The sequence below is a fragment of the Notechis scutatus genome, chromosome 3 (assembly GCF_049901735.1).
Source record: "Notechis scutatus isolate UNSWTSFEM ecotype Mainland chromosome 3, rNotScu1.2, whole genome shotgun sequence".
NCBI classification, from domain to species: Eukaryota; Metazoa; Chordata; class Lepidosauria; order Squamata; family Elapidae; genus Notechis; species Notechis scutatus.
Genome location: NC_142011.1, coordinates 138,338,671 through 138,359,940, shown reverse-complemented (window position 1 = coordinate 138,359,940; position 21,270 = coordinate 138,338,671). Strand labels below are relative to the sequence as shown.

Below are 21,270 nucleotides of genomic sequence, written 5' to 3'. Positions count from 1 at the left end.
AGTGATTTTTCTGATTGGGGATTCAAAAGCATTAAACTCCTTTACTCATTTCAAATTTATAAATGTATACATAAAAACAACTGAGCAAACCATTAACCCTAAAATCTTATATTGACAGCTCTTGATCTCTTAAATTCTTTTCAATTATCTGTATTATTTGAACATAGGCTCTTACATGTGCCATCATTATTTACTTAACTGCTGTCACAGCAAGGCCCTAGCTTTTAGCAATATTTGTAATACTTTTCAAGGCAATACTCTTACAAAATGGACAACATTTGTTCGTAGGCCTCAAGTCATTTAACCCACCAGAAATTGCATTAGTAGGCATACTGAATCCTATTTAAAATTCCTCCATAATGTAGAAAAGTTGTAAGTTAAAGATGGGTTGTCTGTAGGATATGGTTAAAAAAAAAAGTTAATATGGTCATCAAGACAGTGTGATCAAAGCTCCACCTGTTTTTAATGTGAACAGCATATATGATGCACATGAAAATCAATAAGAGTTTCTATCACATTGTCATGGCTGCCCTATTTATTTATTTTTTGCTAATACTCCCACTGGACACTCCTGCTTTATTCCCCACTGAAATGTAGAAGTAAAACTCAGAAGAAAATGACTTGTAGCTCAAATGTTTCTATTTGGTATACAATGGTCTTATAATTTACAAGGAATGAATAATTCACTACCACACTATTTAATTTAATACTTTGTTGATACAATAATCAATTCAGATATCTTTCTTTCCTATTAGCCTTTGAAGAATGTTATACATGAGACTTCTAAAATTGATATCCTTTAAACAGAACAGAATTTAAAAAACGTCTCCAGATGATTTTGTCTTGATGCTTTTCTTTACTGGAAATGTGAGCCGATAGTTGGTTTTAATATATTACCTGGTTAAAAACAGCAGGAATCCAAATATATACAGGAATTAATCTGTTGAGGTTCTTTTGGGAAAAATAGGCAAGTTAAGCAATGATTGTTTCTTAGAACATAAGAGATGTTCTCATTAGAATCAAAATATAGCTTGCAAATTGTAAACTAGAAGGAATGATAATATGAGAGTCATTACTACAATATATAAATAAGAAAAAAGCCTGTTTTATTTTCTTATTACTTATAATTGTATTCTTTGGCCAATTAAGAAAAAAATTCTAGTCCATGATCTTTTGTTTCTTAATGTATAAAATAGCATATAAAGAGAACATCAAGAGAGATAACCGTTGGTGGATTTGTAGCAAATATACATCTGACAAAGGTGTACAATCAGTACCATATAATACATATGCATTTTTTCCTTTCACATTCCTAAGAATGATTAAATTGAGGAAATTGCTTGAACAAGGAAAATTAACACTGAACCTAAATTTGGCCCCAAATTTCACATTCCAAAGTTTATATGGTACAAAGACAATGGGAGGAGAATCCAAATAAGCAGTACAGGTAGTCCTCGACTTACAACAGTTCATTTAGTGACCATTCAAAGTTATAATAGCACTGAAAAAGTGACTTATGACCGTTATGAGTTACAATCTTTGAAGCATCCCCATGATCATTTGATCAAAATTTAGATGCTTGGCAACAGGTTTGTATTTATGCTGTGCCCCAAGGTCAGGTGAACACTTTTTGCGACCTTCTGACAAACAAAGTCAATGGGGAAGCCAGGTTCACTTAACAACCAAGTTACTAACTTATCAACTGCAGTGATTCACTTAACAACTCTGGCAAGGAAGGTAATAAATCGGGGTAAAACTCACTTAACAAATGTCTCACTTAAGAACAGAAATTTTGGGCTCAATTGTGATTGTAAGTCAAGGACTACCTATATTCAGCTCCTTGTAATATCCAAGTCATTATTTCATGAGAAATGAAATAGAAGATAATGAAATTACTTGTTTTTCACATATGATTTGTGTATTATTTCCATGATAAAAAATGAGCAAAGTTATCCAAATTTCAATAATCATTCTGCTCCTCTCCATTCTAAGAATGTTTATCAAAAAGGACTTTCTACTCTTTTCCAGATCAGCTATTCAAAGTAGTAAAATAGTACATGTTGATTATAAAACAAATCAATAAACATTTTAATATTCATATACTGCTTTGAATAGTTGATCTGTTAAAAAAAGTGGACCCTGCACTTATGGGGAAAATGTTAATAATTTTTTTAAAAATATATACTTTCACAGCATACGCACAATGTAAAATCTATGAAATGATGAACCTGACATTTAGTGCTCCTTAAAGCACTTCATTAGTTAATAAATTCATCCTAATATAGTACCTCCTTGAATCCTGCCTCAGAATGAAAAACCTTGAATTTAACCTATTTTCTAAGAAAAGTGTAACTTCTAAAAAGTGTGGGTAAAGCCAAGAATGTTACTCAACATCTTAGTGAATAAGGAAAAAAGTACAGTAAATGAAATTATGATAATTTATACATTCTAATATTTCAAATATCATGAGAACACTCCTTTATTATCTTTCAGCTCTACCATTTTGCACAGAGCTAATCATATACAGCTAATTCAATTTCATTTTGTTGATGACATGTCATATCAGCCAATCTGAATTTTAAATCAAATCCTAACTGGCTCCTCTTAAAAGCTTTATTGGAGTTATGAATATGCACATAGACACACACAGAGGCATTTTTAAAAAAAAAAAAAAAAAACAGCCCTGAAAGTTGATCTTGAGAACATTTGATTTTTAAAGATAGACATTATGTGTGTTAAGATATTATATGTGTTAAGATTTCCAAAATTCGTAGGGTGTGAAGGGGATTCCTTAAAACTGACGCATTCTTTCCCTTGGGCTCTGTCAAATCCTGAATTGGATTAGAATGCTGATATGGCGCCTTTCTACACCAGAGGCAGTCAAAAGGCAGATGATTCTGCTGAAAGCATTAATAAAGAATCCTGACAAGAAAGTATGTTTTCTGTGTAAAGAATTTTGAATTTCCCAAGTAACTTTTAATTCTCATATCTTAATTGTTGGACACTCATTTTTAATTAGGTTATTCATTTACAGAACTGGACTGGTTGTAATAAAGGTAGTACATAAAGATAGCACACAGAAAGATTCACAGAAACCACCATTTTTTCAGTGGACATACTGAAAATAACATCAATGTCTTCAGTATATCATTCTCTGAAGCAAAAGTTTTGTTCTACTTTTTTTCCGTAAATTATTAAAGATTCAAAAAACCAACTTCCTCAACACACATAAAAAATACAGGTAAAGTGGGAGAAGAGGACAATTAAAATCTTTGGTAAACATGGTGAACTAATGGGCTTTAATGTTTTTCTCTATACTACTAAATTTTTTAGACCACTAGGCAAATTACCATGAAAAACAGGCAAAAGAAAGTGCATGCAGTTGGTCTTCCCCTAACAATCATCTTATATTTCCTTTGGAAAGAAACACTATCACAATGAAAAAGTGAATTAGTATTCAAGATAATTTAATATGAAGATGGTCCTACAGAAAGATTATCATGTATATAGAATTACAGTTCTGGTTTTTACACATCAGATTAATATCTACTAAAAATGTATGTCCTAATGGTTCTGGAATCTAACCAATACATAGAAAGATAATTTGATCTATTAAAAAGCTTGCACAAAGAGGCTAAATTACAGTCTCTTCCTATGTCCTACCCTATGCAAATAAATATCTTTGTTGCACTGTGATCACTAGCAATTTCTAATATTTAGAACAGGTCAAAAGAATTGTGACAATAGGTCTCCTCTTTCAGCAGCTTAATAACAGGTACATTCCACCTAAGTTGAGCTGTGAGAATGACATGAGGCTTTGAACATCAAGTTCCTATTACATCTGCTCACCATTCTCCAAATTCCTTTTCGATTGTGTGAATTACTTCTAACTGGGTGCTTCTGAACTTCAAGGACATGAGTTGTTTGAATTATATGCTGGAGATTGCAGATTGCCTCCAATATGAACCAAATCTTCTGTATAAACTGGAGATCATGGACATTGTATTTGGGTATACTGGTTAGAAATCCTAGGAGTTATGATCTCAATAATCCCAAAACATTAATTTTGTTCTGAGATGAACTATACTCATAAAGTGCAAACACCTGTGTGATTATTTACTTTATTTATTTATGAAACATATCTGCATGTTGCCACAATAAAAAAATAACTCTTGATGGTTAACAAAAAGTACAGTGTAAACCAAATTGTATATTAAAAATATCATACAATTTTTTTTTGGTTCATAATATAATACATCAACTCCATGTTAACATTTTAACTAGATTTGTGGCATGACGATTGCAGCAAGATTATGGCAGTTTTCTGATCATTATCCTTTTAACATGGATAATCAGAACAGAATGAATAACATGTTTGTGAAATACTATGAAACCTTGTCAGATTCATACATTACTAGATGTTAAAGAACAAAAATATGATTCACACACATTTTTTGCTTAGCATAATGCTGCACTTTACTAATACTGAGATAATATTAGTAAAGAAACTGCCAAAGTTACTTTGAATAGCTAATTTTAAATGCTACTGGTCAAACCCTGGTTTCTTCCTTCATTAGCTAGTGTTTTATATAAGTTGATTTAAGGTAAAGTATTCCAGACCAGCAACAAGCTTGCCATTCAAAGATCAGAAATAAAACATTACTTATATTAACCATATAAATTACAGAATATTATCAAATAGTCTTTTTCAGGTGCTTATAATTTTCATGCAGTGAAGAAAAGTGGTGCCAAATTCATAAACTTTTCCTTATAACTCTACAATTTTATCTCCCACCTCTTATAATGTGGTTTTGTCATGAGAGTGAGAATTCATTTATCTGTCAGCAAACATGGTTTGGAAGGATTATTTTATTCCTGACTCTTCCACCCCAAAAGTTCTTCGAAACCAAACCTTGTCTTTACTACAGCAAAATTGTTTTTATAACTATAAGAATGCTACCAGTATATGATGACTAGGCATTTCCCATTTAAAACAACTTGACAACAAAACCAGTCTTTGAAACACAGGTGCTTCAGAAACAGAATGTTCTTATTTTTGTACATCATAGAATTTTTTTTCTGCTACAATTTGTCTGTTGCCCAATTCTACTATATTTCACTGTCTTCTCTACTTGATATAATAAATTACCTGTTCATTATGCATTATATAAACATGTAAAATAAAAATATTATTTCTACACATTTAAAGCAATTTAACTAAAAAAGTTACCTCAGCAAAACACTAAGAACAACACTTGACATAAATCCTTCATGTGTGCGCTTGTATATCCCATATGGTCCAAAATTCTGAACTGTCACATTTTAAGTACACAAGGAATTCTAGATTCAATGCAAACCCATATTTATTTGATTTGATTTGTCAATTGCTTACAAGATAATAGGTAAAAGTATAAACATGAGTAAGACTACAAGAAATAGGTACGAATAAATTGGGACAAAAGGACAGGGACGGTAGGCACGATTGTGCACTTATGCACACCCCTTACAGATCCATATTCTATAGTACTTTTACTATCCATATTCACCTCAGAGCATATACATTAAATTTAACTACTCACTGAGAATCTACATTTACAGTTTTAGATCACTGAATGAGAGTTTTACTCATCTTACTAAGGCACAGAAAAAATAATTTGGCTTCCAGAGCATTCTTTACACTGAGTTACATATGACTAGAAATTTTGGGGAACAAAAAAGACATGTCCCTTCAACTTAACATCCAGGAAATTTCCAGGTAAGAGAATTTACTTTGTAAAACAGAGTTTCAACGTACAGGCTCCCTGTTTTTGGACCTTTGAAAGGTACTGTAGCATCTGAATTTCTTCTGATGAAATAGTAATTATGAAAACTAGAGATTTATTACAGGTATAAGTATAGACATAGTTATGAGTACATGAAATGGATACATATAAGAAAAATAAAAAAGAAACAATAGGACAGGGATGGTAGGCAAGTTGGTGGGCTTATGCACGCCCCCTACAAACCTCTTAGGAAAGGGGTGATTTCATCAAAGAAGATATGGATTTCGACTTCCATTGTATTTTTAAAAGTAAATCAACCCTGACTGTTCTTTGGAAGAACAAACACTGAACCTGGAGGACTCAGTGGAAAAGATCCTGATGTTGGGAAAAACTGAAGGCAAAAAGAGAAGGGAATGGCAGAGGATGAGATGGTTAGATAGTGTCAGTGACATAAGAACATGAATTTGGGCAAACTTCAGGAGAAAGTGAAGAATGGAGGGGGGCCTGGCATGCTATGGTTCATAGGGCCATGACATGATTTAGCAATTGAAGAACAACAAAGCAAACTTTTTTATTTTCTGTTCAGTTGTGAAAAAAAAATCCAAATAATGTCTCTGGATTTAAGAAAAATAAACAATCTCTTCCACAAGAAATGGCAAATTTTGACTCCATTTTTATGAGACCAGTTCTGTGTTTTCAAACCTGCTACTGAAATAAAAATATCCAATGTAATGCCATGTCTTTGGGATTTCAATTTATTTGTAGGAAGAGGAAATGTAGATATATAAATAAGGACATTACCTTCAACCTTCTGGTTTTTTTTTAACATGAGGAATAAAGAAACTCATTAGATTATAAATGCTTTAAAAATCATAACACTGATTATTTAAAGTAATTCTTTAGCAGTAGATAACTTGCCCTACCTTCAGATTATTAGGTTGGTTAATTTTGATTGGAGAAGGTGATTTTGCAATTCCCTTGGTGCCAAGAAATGTAGGCTTTTTTTGTAGGTAATGTACCTGCACTTCGAATTGTATCTAGGATTTCATAGAAAGCCACTGCAGATTCTCAAGCAGAGATGTAATATTTTGAAGGTAACAAATGCTATTCAACCTTACTGATTATTCAACCTTAATCCACTTCATCTCATCCAAATTCTAACTAGTTCCACACACTGGGACGTGGCATTATTGATGGCATTTTATCTCTGGCCTGAGATTATACAATTGGAAGTCATCAGCATGGTATGACACTGCAGTTGCAATTGTTGTATCCCACAAAATATACCGGAGCTATTAAAGGGAGAAATAGCATCATCCTACAGTAAAGTTGAGAACAAACTCCTGGCTGATTCCCCACACCACATCACCTTTCACAGAAACTCCAATAGTGGAATTACTGCAGAAAAATGCTTCCATTCTCCTAATGTTTGCGGCTAATCCAGAGGGATACTTCAATCAATTTTTCAAAGATAGTTGAAAAATGTAAATGAACCATTCTGGTGGCAAGAGATATAATCCACAAGAATGGCCAAGGCTTCCATTTTACATTCTGTCCTGAATAAAGCCTAACTGAAGCCTGACTAAAAAGATTTCAGATAGTCATAGGCATTGTTTGCAGAATTTGGTTTTATGAATAAGAAAATGCTTTGTGGTATTTTAAAATTAAGTTTTCTTTTAAAATAGAAATTTGCATTGATGCTGAAGGCCCATTTAGAGAAAATTTTGGAACATTATTACCACATTATAATATCCTACATTATATATGTGGGATATTATTACGTTATTGGGTGACCACATTATAGTTTATTATAGACAGTTTAGGATATTATTCTATATTCTATACTCCTATGATGGAGACCTTGGGAGACAAAAGGAATATAGAGCAGCTCAGTCCGCAGATGGGGGAAAATAAAGAGAGGAGAGGAGAAATATTTTTACTCTTACAAGATTCTATTTAATATACTGTAATTTTACAGTAAAGATAGTACTGATGTTCCTGATTCTGTTTCTTGTTTGGATTACCTTGAAAGACTAATACCAATCTTGCATGAAAGAAAGGTATGGAGAAATACAGTGAAATGATCAGGTGTAACCTTGATTTAGTTATATTTCCTTCTTTTTTCTTACTTCATGTTTTAATTCCTTGGATTAACACATCTTACTTATTTCTATAGTTTGCATAAAGGGAATAGCAAGTTAGTTATGTTTGCATGTGTACATATAAGTCTAAATATGATGTTTTGAACTTGTGTAGCCTCTTATAATGCCATTTTATAACATTCTATAATCTCTTAAGTAATATTTACAGAATAGTGTTAATGGTTATATTCTTCCTTCCCGTATTTCTTTGAACTGAAATGAGTTCATCAGATTATATAAATCAACTCTTCCCCAAACATGATGGGGCCCCAAACCAAAAGTCACTAAAAAGTTTTTTTTTTTTTAAAAAAAAAAAACCTCTTTAACTTAGAGTGCACAGGAATAAAAGGCTGTGCTAAAAGCACCGGATTAGCACTACAGGAAGACTATTTGGAGCAAAGAATAACTGCCACAACATGCACTCAGCTGTGGTTCAAGATAGGATGAAGAGAACTTGGCAGATTTTGCTGCATAGTTACCAGATACCTCACAGAACAAACCTAGTGCCATCACTCACCTGAAAGTTGATTAATACCTCACATTTCCTGTGTTAACAATTTGATCATAACAGGCAGCTTTCTAATCCTCCCAACAGAAGGAAACAGAATCTAGGATCAAAAGAATTGCTGCCCAAAAGCATAGTGATTTAAAGGTTATATCAAAAGTAACTAAACAAATAGGATACATACAAGAATTAGACAGTATGTATAGACAGAACACAAGGCAATTCCACTCAAAGATATTTGCTTTTATTTTATTTATTTACTTAAATTTGTTGTCTACCCACTTCTTACCCAGGGAGAGACTATTTTTTCAGAGAGAGAAAATGTAGGCTATGCTTTTAAGAGCTAATCCAAAGATATGTAATAACTGTGATGTTTTCTGTGCTCATTACAATTGAAGATCTCTATCCAGTTTGGAAAATACTAGAAAAATGGGGAATTGTAAATGTGGATATGTAACAAAAACTGTAGTTACTTACTTTGAAATATAAATTTTATTTTATTCAGCATGATTCTGTCATGCATTCTTCTGGAATTTACTATAAAATGTAAAAGCCAGATGGAAGAAAGATTGTTCATGTGTGTCAATGAACTTATTTTGCATTTCCATATTCAAAAAATAGCTTTTTAAACACTTATTTACAACTGTGTGAATTTTTTACTACAGATAATATTTTAATGCAGCACATATTTGAATTATGTGCCTCAAATTATTTAGAGTGCAATTGTGAGTTGTCAATTTTAAAACCTGTTCCAAATTCTTTGATTGTACTGTTATACTATTACCACAATGGGCATTTGCAGGGATAGTTGGTTGTTAGGATAGATTACTCAAACCTTTCTCATCCAAGAAATTTCCCCCTCGAGACCTTTCTTATTTTGTCCCCCTTCTGATTCTCCAAACTGTCTGGGTCCTTTGCCAGCAGTAATAAGTGAATTATACTGTCTGAATTGCACTGCCCCAATTCCCAAAAGGCTTACTAGACCAATATAATTCAGTGATAGTATAGAAGTGATGCTTGAGAAGTTGTGTGTGGGGGTGAGTTTGTCCTGCTCCCCTTCTCAAAAATATCTGGAGAAGGTTATGTAGAGGGATCCTGCAGGAATTATCAGATATGTTTTGGATACGAAGATCTCTCCCTTGATTTTTCTCTCATATATTCATACACTCATTTCAATATATTTCCTTCACTTTTTTACTGATTATTTTTGGCAATTATAATTAGATTTAAACACAGACTTAATAACAAGAGTATGGAACACAGGAAGAGAAAACGTATTGTCTGCTACATTTTCACTTCTTGATTTGATGTATTACCTTCAATGTTGTACTTGTGGAAAATCAGACCCAGGGATGCACAGCATTTACAGCACTATTGCTTACAATAGCTTTATTTAACTCAGAAGAACTGCTCTAAAAGAAATTGGAGATTCATTAATTTATTTTATATCTTTAATGAGGATTTATACCTTCCTTCCAATATAAATACAGTGTTCAAGGCTGTTTAAGCATTTGGCAAGATTTACTGATATTTCAAGCAAAGATCTAAAACTAGATTCCAATAATTTAATTTATCATTTTTGTTTTATTAAATAAAATAAATACAAAGAAGACAAGAAAAAAATAGGAAATTGAGGGGAGGAAAGGGAGCGTGAGATACAAGGGGAAAGAGGAAAAAGAAAGAAAAGAAAAGGGGCGTTGACTTCCAACTCTTCTTAACACTGTACAAGATACTCCAACCTCATCTTTTTTGCTTTCACACATTAATATATAACTAGCTATTCCTATAACACCAAATCTTCCTAATCAACAAAACCAAGGGCAAAGTTTCATTTTTCTGCTTCACAAGTACAAATTCCAGATGTGATATCCAAATAAGAACATATTTTCTCCTTTGAATAAAATAATCAATTTAACTCTTCCTGCTTTTATCTTGCTTGCTATGGAAATAATATGTATTTCTATTTCTACCTAGTAATCTTTGTGAACTGTCACCATTTTTATTTACCAAATCACTAGATTCCAATAATTGAGCAATTCACCTAAGACTTCTTTTAATTAATCAGTCTTTTTTTTTTCAACATGATTTTCAGTAATTTCAAAAGTAATTTGAAAAAGTTAAAACTAGCTTCTCCAGTCTCAAACATTAATTTTACATTGAATTTATATTTTATATCTATTTACATTTACAAAAATGAAGGAATAAAAATACATATAATTATCTACATTACAAGGAAAGGACTTCCCCTACTTAATCTGCAATGTAATAATGAAAAAGTTGTCGCTGAATGTAGGACTGTTCTTCTAAATGTACAGTATTTTACTAAAAATGCTAAAAAAAATTGATAGAATACTTTAATTCTATTATTTTGTGGAGGAAAGCTTACTGCAAGCCTTTCACTAGGATGACCATACAAGAACAAAATAATAGGCATATTATTATTTCCTCAGAGCTTTTCAGATGTAGCCATGTTCCTTATGGAGATTCTGCATTTGGAATTGCAGAAGTGATTAGTAGAATCCAGTGCTTTGGCTAATCCTTTGAGAAAGTGACTCTGCATCAGGCCCATTTGGCCAAATGCTACCTAAAGACAGCAAGCAAAAGCAAACAAGCAGGGTAAACAAATGCATCAGTCATTAAAAAATACTTCTGAAATACAAAAATAAAGCCTGAATGTATGTTTCAATTTGATTTAAAAAAGCCCCAAAGCTCCTCAATTAATGCAAATATTATTACTATGAACAAATACAACTATACAAAAAATACTAAAATAAATTCACTGAGTTGTGTACCATGGAAGCATTATTTTACCACAATTTTAGATTATTAAAGCAACTGAAGCAATGTAATTTTCAGTATCAATAAATCTTGATATTGAAAATCACATAATGTCTGGTGCTGTACAAAAACTACAAATATAAAATCAAAATGAAATCAATCTTTATTTGGTTATATACCCACCAAATAAAACAATACAATTACAATTAAGTTAAAAGAAAAATTATGATTATTCTAAACTATCTAAAAAGGATTAGAGTTAATAGCGTGGCGTGCTGTGTAGACTATAGAACAGTGTTTGATACCACAAATAAATGAATGAAACATTCAGAATTGGTAAGGGCAGCTGTCTTAACCAATCATAGAAATACAACCGCTACTTGTATTTTTAGCCCCTTAAACTATATTGTTTCAGTAGTTATAATTTTAACAATTATTCCTTCCAATCAAGATCATGATTTGTTTTTCAGTTAGAGAAAACATGCTAACACACATGCACACAAACACAGAGGTGATTTTAGAAAAGTGCCCCGCACTGTCTAGCTGTCATTCAATATATGGAAAGGTCCAGATCTGGGTTGTGTCTTTGAAGCAAACTGTACTGTATACTTGCTTCAGGAATGAGCAACAAAGCAATGGGCACTTTGGCTTCTTCAGTGGCTTCTTTGGCTACTTTAGTATATATACCAATCCTTTTTTCCATTCATTTTTCTCATTCCCAAATAGTTTAAAGGAATAAATATCTACTTCAGCCAGCCTTTTGTCTTACTGTAAGGAAAGAGTAACTTTGCATATCAAGCAAGCTATTACATCCATAGGGTAACACAATTTTCACTTAATTTTGAGGAAGTAAGTGTATACCTTTCTGAGACTAAGAGCTGTCAATTAGAAGGGATCAGATGGCAGGTTTAGAAGAACAGGCTAATGTTCTCAGGAAGATCAATGATTTTGTGCAGTTCACAGATGACACTTGGGTGGCTTTAAAAGCTCAGGAATGACAAGAATGGAGGTGAGAAGCTGTGGGGGTGGGAGGTAGGCCAGCAATGCAGCATGGTTGAAACAGTGGATAAGTGAAGAAAAATGACATGAATGGCAACAATCACATTAACTATCTAGCATAAAACAGGTTGATTCTAGAAGTGGCATTTCCCTGGATTCATTGAATTGGATGATGCTAGAGTAAATTAGAACAGGAAAAAGACGATTGAGGACAAAAAGTTATGTCGGAGGTCTGTTTGTGTGTCTTGGAGCATGTGCGTGTACAAATGTGTTGCTGCACCTTCAAATCAGTGTTGACTCCTGATGACTGCCTGGACTAATCCCTACACTTTTCTTGGCAATTTTTTTTTGAAGTGGTTTGCCATTTGCCTGCTTCCTTGGGCTGAGAGAGAGTGACTGACCTAAGGTCCTTCAGCTGGCTTCATATTTAAGGGAGGACTACAACTCACTGTCTCATAATTTCTAGCACAGTGCCTTAAGCATTTCACTAAACCGGGTCTCTTTTATGAAGGATATATACCATATTTGTCCTAAATTATTTTTTATGTTCTACTCTATCCCAATAACTGTTTGAATATGTAAAGACAGAAATATCACAATGAAAGTTGAGTTGTTTTTTTTTTTTTTAGTAATAACACAGCGAAACACTAGATTTGAGATGCTGAGTAATATTTCACTTACAAATCTGAGAGACCATGTTAAAATAAATAAGCTGCTATAACAGGCAGGAAAACATGGGATTTAGTCATATATTTTATATCTCAGGGTAAGTATCCAACTGTATTCAAACCTTTATTGTCAGTGTACAACATGTGCAGAGTGAGATTGGCCAAGCCTCCCTTAGTGCACCTCCCGCAACACACTGCAACTCACAGTGAAAGACAGAAAATCCCTAACCCAGTGAATCCTACTAACAAACACACAATCCTATTGCACCAATGTTGCACATTGCGGCTGCCCTGCTGTTTAATAACCATTTTTCTTTCCTAGCTGATTTCTCATTCTTACTGTTTAAACTCTAAAATCACTATTTGGTTATAATTTCATTCAGCAGAATATTAGTATTTGAAATAAGGGAAATATAGCACTGGGTCAGTGATCATATTAGTACAACTCATTTTTATTTTTGGATAAATCGCTGTTTGTTTATATATTCCTGCATTTGTAACCTAACTTTTCTCTGGAGCTCAAGGCAGCAGACAAACCCTTACTATTGTCTTCTGTGCAGTCAGTTGGATTGAGAAAGAGACCAAAGTTATCTAGAAAGCTTTGTGATTCATTGAAGACATAAGCCTGGATTCTTTTCAGTATTCCCATGCTGAGCTTCAGGGACTTTCATCCACATTGTGTCAATTATTTCACTTGTTTGTTCCTTCTGTGCATAGTATATATATTTTCAAAAATTCATTTGTTTACTCTATTTTACTACCTTTTCCCAAATAATTTACTTTTAAAATAAAGAGGCCATATTGGATTTGCTGAAAATATCATAATGAAGGTAAATGATTTTTCCCATTCAATTTTCTTTTTAGCATATTGTTTTACATATGGGCTGTCCTCTTTTCAAATAACTATGGCATTTCATGCAAAATATGAAAAAATAAGGGCAAGAAAAGGCAGAAGTGACATTATACAAAACCTGAACGCCATGTTAAACGGTACCCCTTAATTTGAGTTAAGGGGTGTTCTATATTCTGCAAGTGCTGTAGCATTGTTGCTTCTTAATATTCGTTTAATATTACTGTATGTTTAGGAGGTCTGAGCTGTATGGTGGCTCTATTATTTTAATAAGTTGTTGTAAAAAGTTGCGTACAACAGCAAGATATTTGTACTATTTTAATGCCACTTTTAAGATAAACATGCCAAATATAAAATGGTAACCAAAAGCCAAGAATAGCTTAAAACTCACTGGAAAGCCTTTCCTCACTGCTGTTCTTTGCAAATATAAATATTTTGCTATCAAAATAGGCATGTTGATTATGATAAGCTTCAAAAATACCAAGGCTCATTTTAAGCTGATAGTAACTCTCACTGAAAGTTAATGTTGAGACTGTAGGAAGTAATGATATAAATATTTTGGCTAACACAATGATTCAGTTCAGAAAGACAAAGGTAATAATTTACTGAAGTAGTGATTTTCAGATGTTGACATATTCTCTGGTTTGGGGAAAAGAAAGTGTATCTGGATTTTTTTCCCCTTCAAAATATAAAAAAAATTGAAAATTACACTCAATGCAACATTATTAGTCATGGAAAACACCAGCACCCCCTTTCCTCTGTTTAAAAATGAATCAAACCATAATGATAATGTGGCCATAGAAAAAGTGAAATGAAATGCAGTTTGTGTTAAGAGACTGTATATCTCATCTAGCTATTTGAACAATGTTCAGACTTGCATCTCTTTTGAAATATAAATAAATAAAGATATATATGCAAAAAAGGAAAGAAAACTGGGTTTTTATGATCATTTTCATTATATTTTTTAAGATTCATACCTCTTCAGAGTATGAACCACCACAAATGCTTTGGACTTGATGTTGGGACAGTATAATCATCATTAAAATGTTTTTCTTTGTGTGTTTGTGTGAGTGCATGTATTTAAACAGGATCTAGCAAAATCTGGAAGCATGCAGTTGACTATTTTATCCAAAGAATATATAAGCTCAAAGTTTATTCTAATGATGTCCAAGAAGATAAAGAGCAACTGAAGCCAATTGTGAGTGTAATAAGAAGGTTGTAGAAATTAATGTAAGGTGTAAAGAGGAGATAAATTTAAAAAGAAAGCAAATATACATTTGTAAATCTGAATATGAGAGAACACAAAATGGATGTCTATCCATATCTCCTGAGTAGCCAGAAATGGTGATGAAGTTAATTTCCAGATGGAAGAAAGTATCACAATTCCAAAAATCCCTACCCATATTTTTTTAAAAAAGTAAAGATTGTAGAAAAATATATGGTTAATATTACGGTCCTTTTTAGAGAAGAAAAAAACTATTAGATGAAGCAAATACAAAATGCACATACAGTATTTCAACATTCCAGCAGCCCTTCTCCAAACTGTTGGATATTACACTTTTTTTTTTAACCATTCAGTGGCATGTGGAAAGTCTAGAATTTTTGGTGTGTGTGTGTATGTGTATCATCTTCCCTAAGAGTAAGAGAAGCAGGAGAAGAAATACAGTAATTCATGAATTAGATAAGCAAGGCCTTGAAGCATTGAGGACATCAGATTAATTTGTCTTCCAGAAGCAAATAGTAGTGCATATATTACAGTTATCTTCTTGGATTAAGGAGATGGACTTGATTTCTTCTAGCAGTTTTAAAAATATCATAATTGCAAGATCCAAAGTATGTTACAATCAGTATCTTTTATCCAAGTGCACCATTAAGCACTTAACAGATTTTGAGTATCTATTGTTGATGCTGGATAAAAACCAGACATGTATTCTACCTATCTACATCAGGGGTCTCCAACCCTGGCGACTTTAAGACTTGTGGACTTCAACTTCCAGGATTCCTCAGCCAAAGTCTTAAAGTTGCCACGGTTGGAGACCCTGATCTAAATGTATTATTTAGTCTCCTGTTCAACAGTTGCTCTGTCCGAGTTGACCAGGTTTGACATTGGAGTTGGGAATGCTGAATTCTGGGAGTTCTGTACATTATGGAAACAAATATTCTTGGATGAGGACAAAGGAATAAACTACTAAAGCTCTTTTTCTAGTATGTGAGATTTGTTTATGCAGTATCAGGCATATCTTTGGCCATACAGACATCTCTTTTCAATAGTGGAAGCTAAAACATTTTTCAGCAATCTGCATTCTACATCCAACATCTTTACACATATTGTGTGAAATCATAGTATGTGAATCCATTTCTGGCAATTCTATATGCGAACAGTCACTTAAACACAGTGTCTGCATATCATGATCTTTTTCCTCCACTGAGTCACTCTTTCCCTGTGGTATGATGTAATCTGAGGTCTGTGTGGAGAGAAAGAACTGGGAAAAGTTTAAAAGGGTGAGACTAATAAAGACACCAAGGGAACACAATTTAAATATAACTTGTGAGCCATCAAGCCCTTTTCAGAGTAAGGAATTAGCAGCCCACTGTCTTGTGGCTGATGGTCTTCCCTTACACACTATGCTCATGTGCTTTATAAAACTTATACTCACCTTCTCAGTTTTCTTGTTTCTGTTTTTGTTTTGCATTTTGCTTACATATTTTCTACAAGAAAGGTCCAAGAATTTAAAACAGAATCACCAGATGAAAAATGAGGGGGCAAGGGGTGGATGGAGGAGGGGTGGGGGAGGGATGGAGAATCCAAGGAAATACATGTTACGGCAGTGTGGGACTTTAACTTTCTACCCGTTTATCCAGACAGCTAAGGAGATTATTTATTTACATTATTTGTATACTGCCAAATCCAAATCTCCAAATAGTTTACATCTAGCCCTAAAATACAGAAACATAAAACCTTCATTAGGAACTGCCTATGTGTCCTTCCAGCAACATTATAAATTAAAAATTAGAGTTTGAAATCTTGAATTCTTGGTGCTCTTGGGCTTGCTTGTTTGCTTGCAGACATTACTAGGTAATATCACTAGTGGTTATTATCAATAATAAAATATCTGAAAGCAAACAATCAAGCTCATTGTCCAGAACAGTTCAGTTTTCACATCGTTTTTCTAAAAGTTGAGGATGCCATAAAAATCTCTGCAACCCTTTCTGTAAGAATTGAGAACCCCGCCCACCATAAAAAATATAATTTCCTGAACCCTCAACATTCCTAATCAAGATGAATCAATTCAACTCAAACCAGAGTCCTCTGGTACCAAACCTTATATGTAATAGTGCTTTGAATTTTATTTGGTGACCAATGTAGTGCTTGCGACAACTTGGATGTTATATATCTTTAGGCAAGCGGCTGCATTTTGTACATACTGTAGTTGCCTCACTATCCTCCTCCCCTTCTATTATCCATCCCAGAGTTGATACAAGCATGGGTAAATGTCACCTCCTCCTCCTGGTAAGGGCCACAATGAGTTCTTATCTGAATTTACTAAATTTGACTTCCACTCTCCCCTCACTGAAACTCCAGAGCTATTGAAAAACGAAGATTTCCCCTGTGTTTTTAGGAATTCTTCTGAGTTCTTAAATCACTTGTTTCTAAATTTGACTCTTCTCTAAATCCACTCCCAGAGCATTGAGGTCAAAATTCCCAAGCAGCAGTAACCATGGAAACCCACCTTCAGTCTAGTAATTATTCCCACAGGTTCACCAAGGGATTTTGACACATAAAAAGCCTAGGAATATGCCCACCCATGATTGCAGTAGGATATCAATGTAACAGATATATTAATAAATAATGAATATATAATTTGCAACACCTATATATCCTAAGTGCTACTGGGAACTTGTGTTCTCTTGGCAGTGTTATGCAATATGCTGGTTATCAGAAAATGTATGAAGATGTGCAACTTTCTGCCTCACGACCTGCAAATATACTTATGGAGATGTTGAGTGTGGATTTGCAGGATCCTATGCCAGCCAGAATCCAAATTAGAATCAAGAGGCTGCAGTCTAGGATAGCATCTTTGAACGGCCAGTGAAGTAGTCTCCAGCAATCCAATTCTACAGAAATGCAACCTCTTCCCCAAACATCTTAAGTTAGTACAAGCCTGGATTGGATCACTGCAACATTACGATGTCAGGGCTTGGCAGACCTGCATCCAGATGTATTTGCTGTGATGCCTCCCTAAAGGCTGTTGTGTTATTCTTTTTCATAAATTCCAATAAAGCTCTTAATTGCAGAGACTGAGCAAGCTGTCTCACTATCCTCCTCCCCTTCCAAGAAGAGATAGAGATTTTTTTTCAGGTGAGGGAGTAGGAAGTTATGACAAAAGGGATGGGGCAAAAAAATTTAAATAATGAACAATGGGCCCTATCAAACAAAATGAAATTTAATGTGGAGAAAAACAAGGTTTTACACCTGGGCAGGAAAAACCAAAGGTACAAGTACAGGTTAGGCAAAACCTGGCTCAAAAACAGTAACTGTAAGATGCCTTGGAGTCCTAGTGGACGGTCACTTAAACATGAGTTAGAGTATGTGGCAGCAGCCAAAAAAGCTAATATAATCCTTGGTTGTATAAACAGTGGCATAGAGTCAAAATCATGTGAAGTACTAGTACCACTTTATAAAGCCTTAGTAAGATCATACCTGGAATACTGCATTCAGTCACCACATTTACAACAAAGATACTGAGACTTTGGAAAAAGTACAAAGAAGAGCAACTAAGACGATTAAAAGCCTGGAGACTAAAAACATATGAAGAACGGTTTCAGGATTTGAGTTTGGCTAGAATAGAGAAAAGTAGGACTAGAGGGGACATGATCTTAGTATTCCAGTATTTGAGAGGCTGTCACAAAGAAGAAGGGATCAAATTATCTTCTAAAGCACCAAATGGCAGAACAAGAAACAATGGATGGAAACTAATCCAGGAAAGAAGCAACCTGGAATTAAGGAGAAACTTCCTAACAGTGAGAACAATTAACCAGTGGAACAACTTGCCTTCAGAAGTTGTGGGTGCTTCCTTACTGGAGGTTTTTAAGAACAGATTGGACAGTGACTTGTCTGAATGGTATGGGATCTCCCACTGGAGCAGTGGGCTGGACTAGAAGACCTCCAAGATCCTGTCCAGCTCTATTCTGATACAATATGATATGATAAAGTATTGAACTGGAACTGGGGAGTTCCAGGTTCAAGTCTACTCTCGGTCACAGAATCTTACATCGCCACAGCCTCACCTAATTCACAGGATCATTGTTGTGAAAGATAACAGAAAGAGATAGCATCATGTATGCCACCTTAAATTCCTGGGAGAAAACGGCAAGATCTAGCAAATAAATAACAAAAATAAAGAAGTGTGTTTGAAAAAGCTTCTTAGTTATTTTTATGCTATTATTATTTATTTACACTATAGTTATAGATGTAGCACAATGAAAATAATCCCATACATAAACAAATAAAATAGAGCATCTTTATTACAGTCATGGAAAATACAATAAGGAATTGGATTAAGAACTGTGTTTTGTCCCTTAAACAAAATAGTATAAGAAACTCCTACAATAGTATAAGAAACTCCTAACTGATAACCAGATTAACTAAATGGAATGCTTGAGGTAAGACAAGTCAGGAATCAGACACCAGAAGACATACTAGAACTCTTCTTTACTTATATATTGGATAACAGACATCTGACAGCATTTTCCCATCTTTTTCTCTTATACCAAAGGGAGCCAGTGCAGTTTCTTCCTCAGGCTTTCTTGTTTTCCTAAGCTAATTACATGTTTCACTAATTGCCACTTCATTCCCCCCCCCCCCCAGTTATTTCTATGCTGCTCTATACTACCTACTACTGAAGTAAACAATATGCTTGTGGGCATTACCAGGCCTGTAGATACCACTAGTAGTAATCATCAGTTTTTTTTAAAAAAAATGAGATCGGTATTGTGTGACTGACTATGTTCATCAAATTAGCCATCTTGTGAGACTGCTGAACATGATCTCAACATGAAAGGTCCAGATGACATGGAAAACAAGAACATACATAACTAGAAGGAAGGATTTTCATTAGGTGTGCGGAACAAAAAATGCAATTCATGGTATAGAGGGAACTGAAGTAAAAATCAAGAAATCCCAAATACTTGTCTAAAGATAAATATTTTTCGCTTTAAAAATTGCACAATTTAAAAATAATTCTGGCCCATGATTTTAAACAAAAAGATACTTTATAAATCTATATATGCCCAAACTATGGTCAGTTTGCTGGACAAGCAGAATGAGTCAAAAAGCCATTCACTAAAAATAAGGGCACAAAGAGAAACAAATATCTATAATTCCTTTCCTAAAATACCACCTACACATTAGCAAAATGATTCCAACTAAATACTGAGTAAATAAAATTACAGTTACTTCATAGGTGCTGAGTTCTTTATTAGGTTTCATAGAAAATCCCTAAAGTATAAGAATTATAACAAACGGGGATACTTTAGACTAATTAGAGATACTGTCATGCAACTTGCCAAAAGCCTTAGATATGCCTCACTGGATAATAGCAACATTCTCAGGCCAAATAGTATGAAAACTTATTAACAAGGTATTCACTGGAACTCATAAACTTCCTCAAAAGTTTGCTCCAAGACAATGGCAGAAATACCTAATTATGTAAAATACTGCCCAATTCATATTATTAATAAAAGGACAGGTAAAAAGCAATTCTTGACATCAGGGAAACATAATTAATCACTATACCAACAGTGTTCTCTGATAATGAATTGCTCAGTTTTCTTGTTAAAATCCTCACATCGATTTATTTCTACAGAAAAGCCCCGAGTTCTCAAAACAATAAAAAAATTGAAACTATAAACCTGTCAAGAAATTATTTCACTCATTAAAAATCCTTGCTGTTTAAGAATCATTCACACATTAGGTTTTGAGAATATGTAACTTACTTTAAAACCTTACTCTAATGACCATAGGAACAGTACAGAAGAAAAGCAGTCTACCAAATTCTTTCAAACATTTATGAGTCCCTGATATAACCATTCTCTCAGGTTATGAATTGTCTGTAATACAGGTGATCCTTATTTTACAACCATTTGTTTAGTAGTTCATACAAAGTTACAACAGCATTGAAAAAGTGACTTACAAGTTGTCCTCACACTTATGACTGTAGCAACATCCCCACAATCACATGATTAAGGTTAGACTACTTGGCAACTGATGTGTATTTATGATGGTTGCGGCATCCTGAGGTAATGCGATCATTTGCAACCTTCCCAGCTGGCAACAAGCAAAGTCAATGGGGGAAGCTGGATTCATTTAATGACTGTATGATTTGCTTAACAACCATGACAAAAAAGGTATAAATGGGCATGACTTGTTTAACTGCCTTGCTTAGCAAGGAAAATTTTGGTCCCAATTGTAAGTCCAGGACTTCCTCCACATTATTAACTTTCTACATAAAGCGGCTAAATCAAAACTTTTGTCAATATAAATGTATGAGATCTTCTATTCCAAGAC

The 21,270-nt window shown here is 33.8% G+C and overlaps 1 protein-coding gene across 3 annotated transcripts in view; it reads right to left on the bottom strand.

Moving 5' to 3' along the window:
* The window catches only part of GMDS (GDP-mannose 4,6-dehydratase), a 271,812-nt gene that overhangs the window by 50,402 nt on the left and 200,140 nt on the right, over positions 1–21,270 (bottom strand). The gene's annotated exons all lie outside the window — the stretch shown is intronic.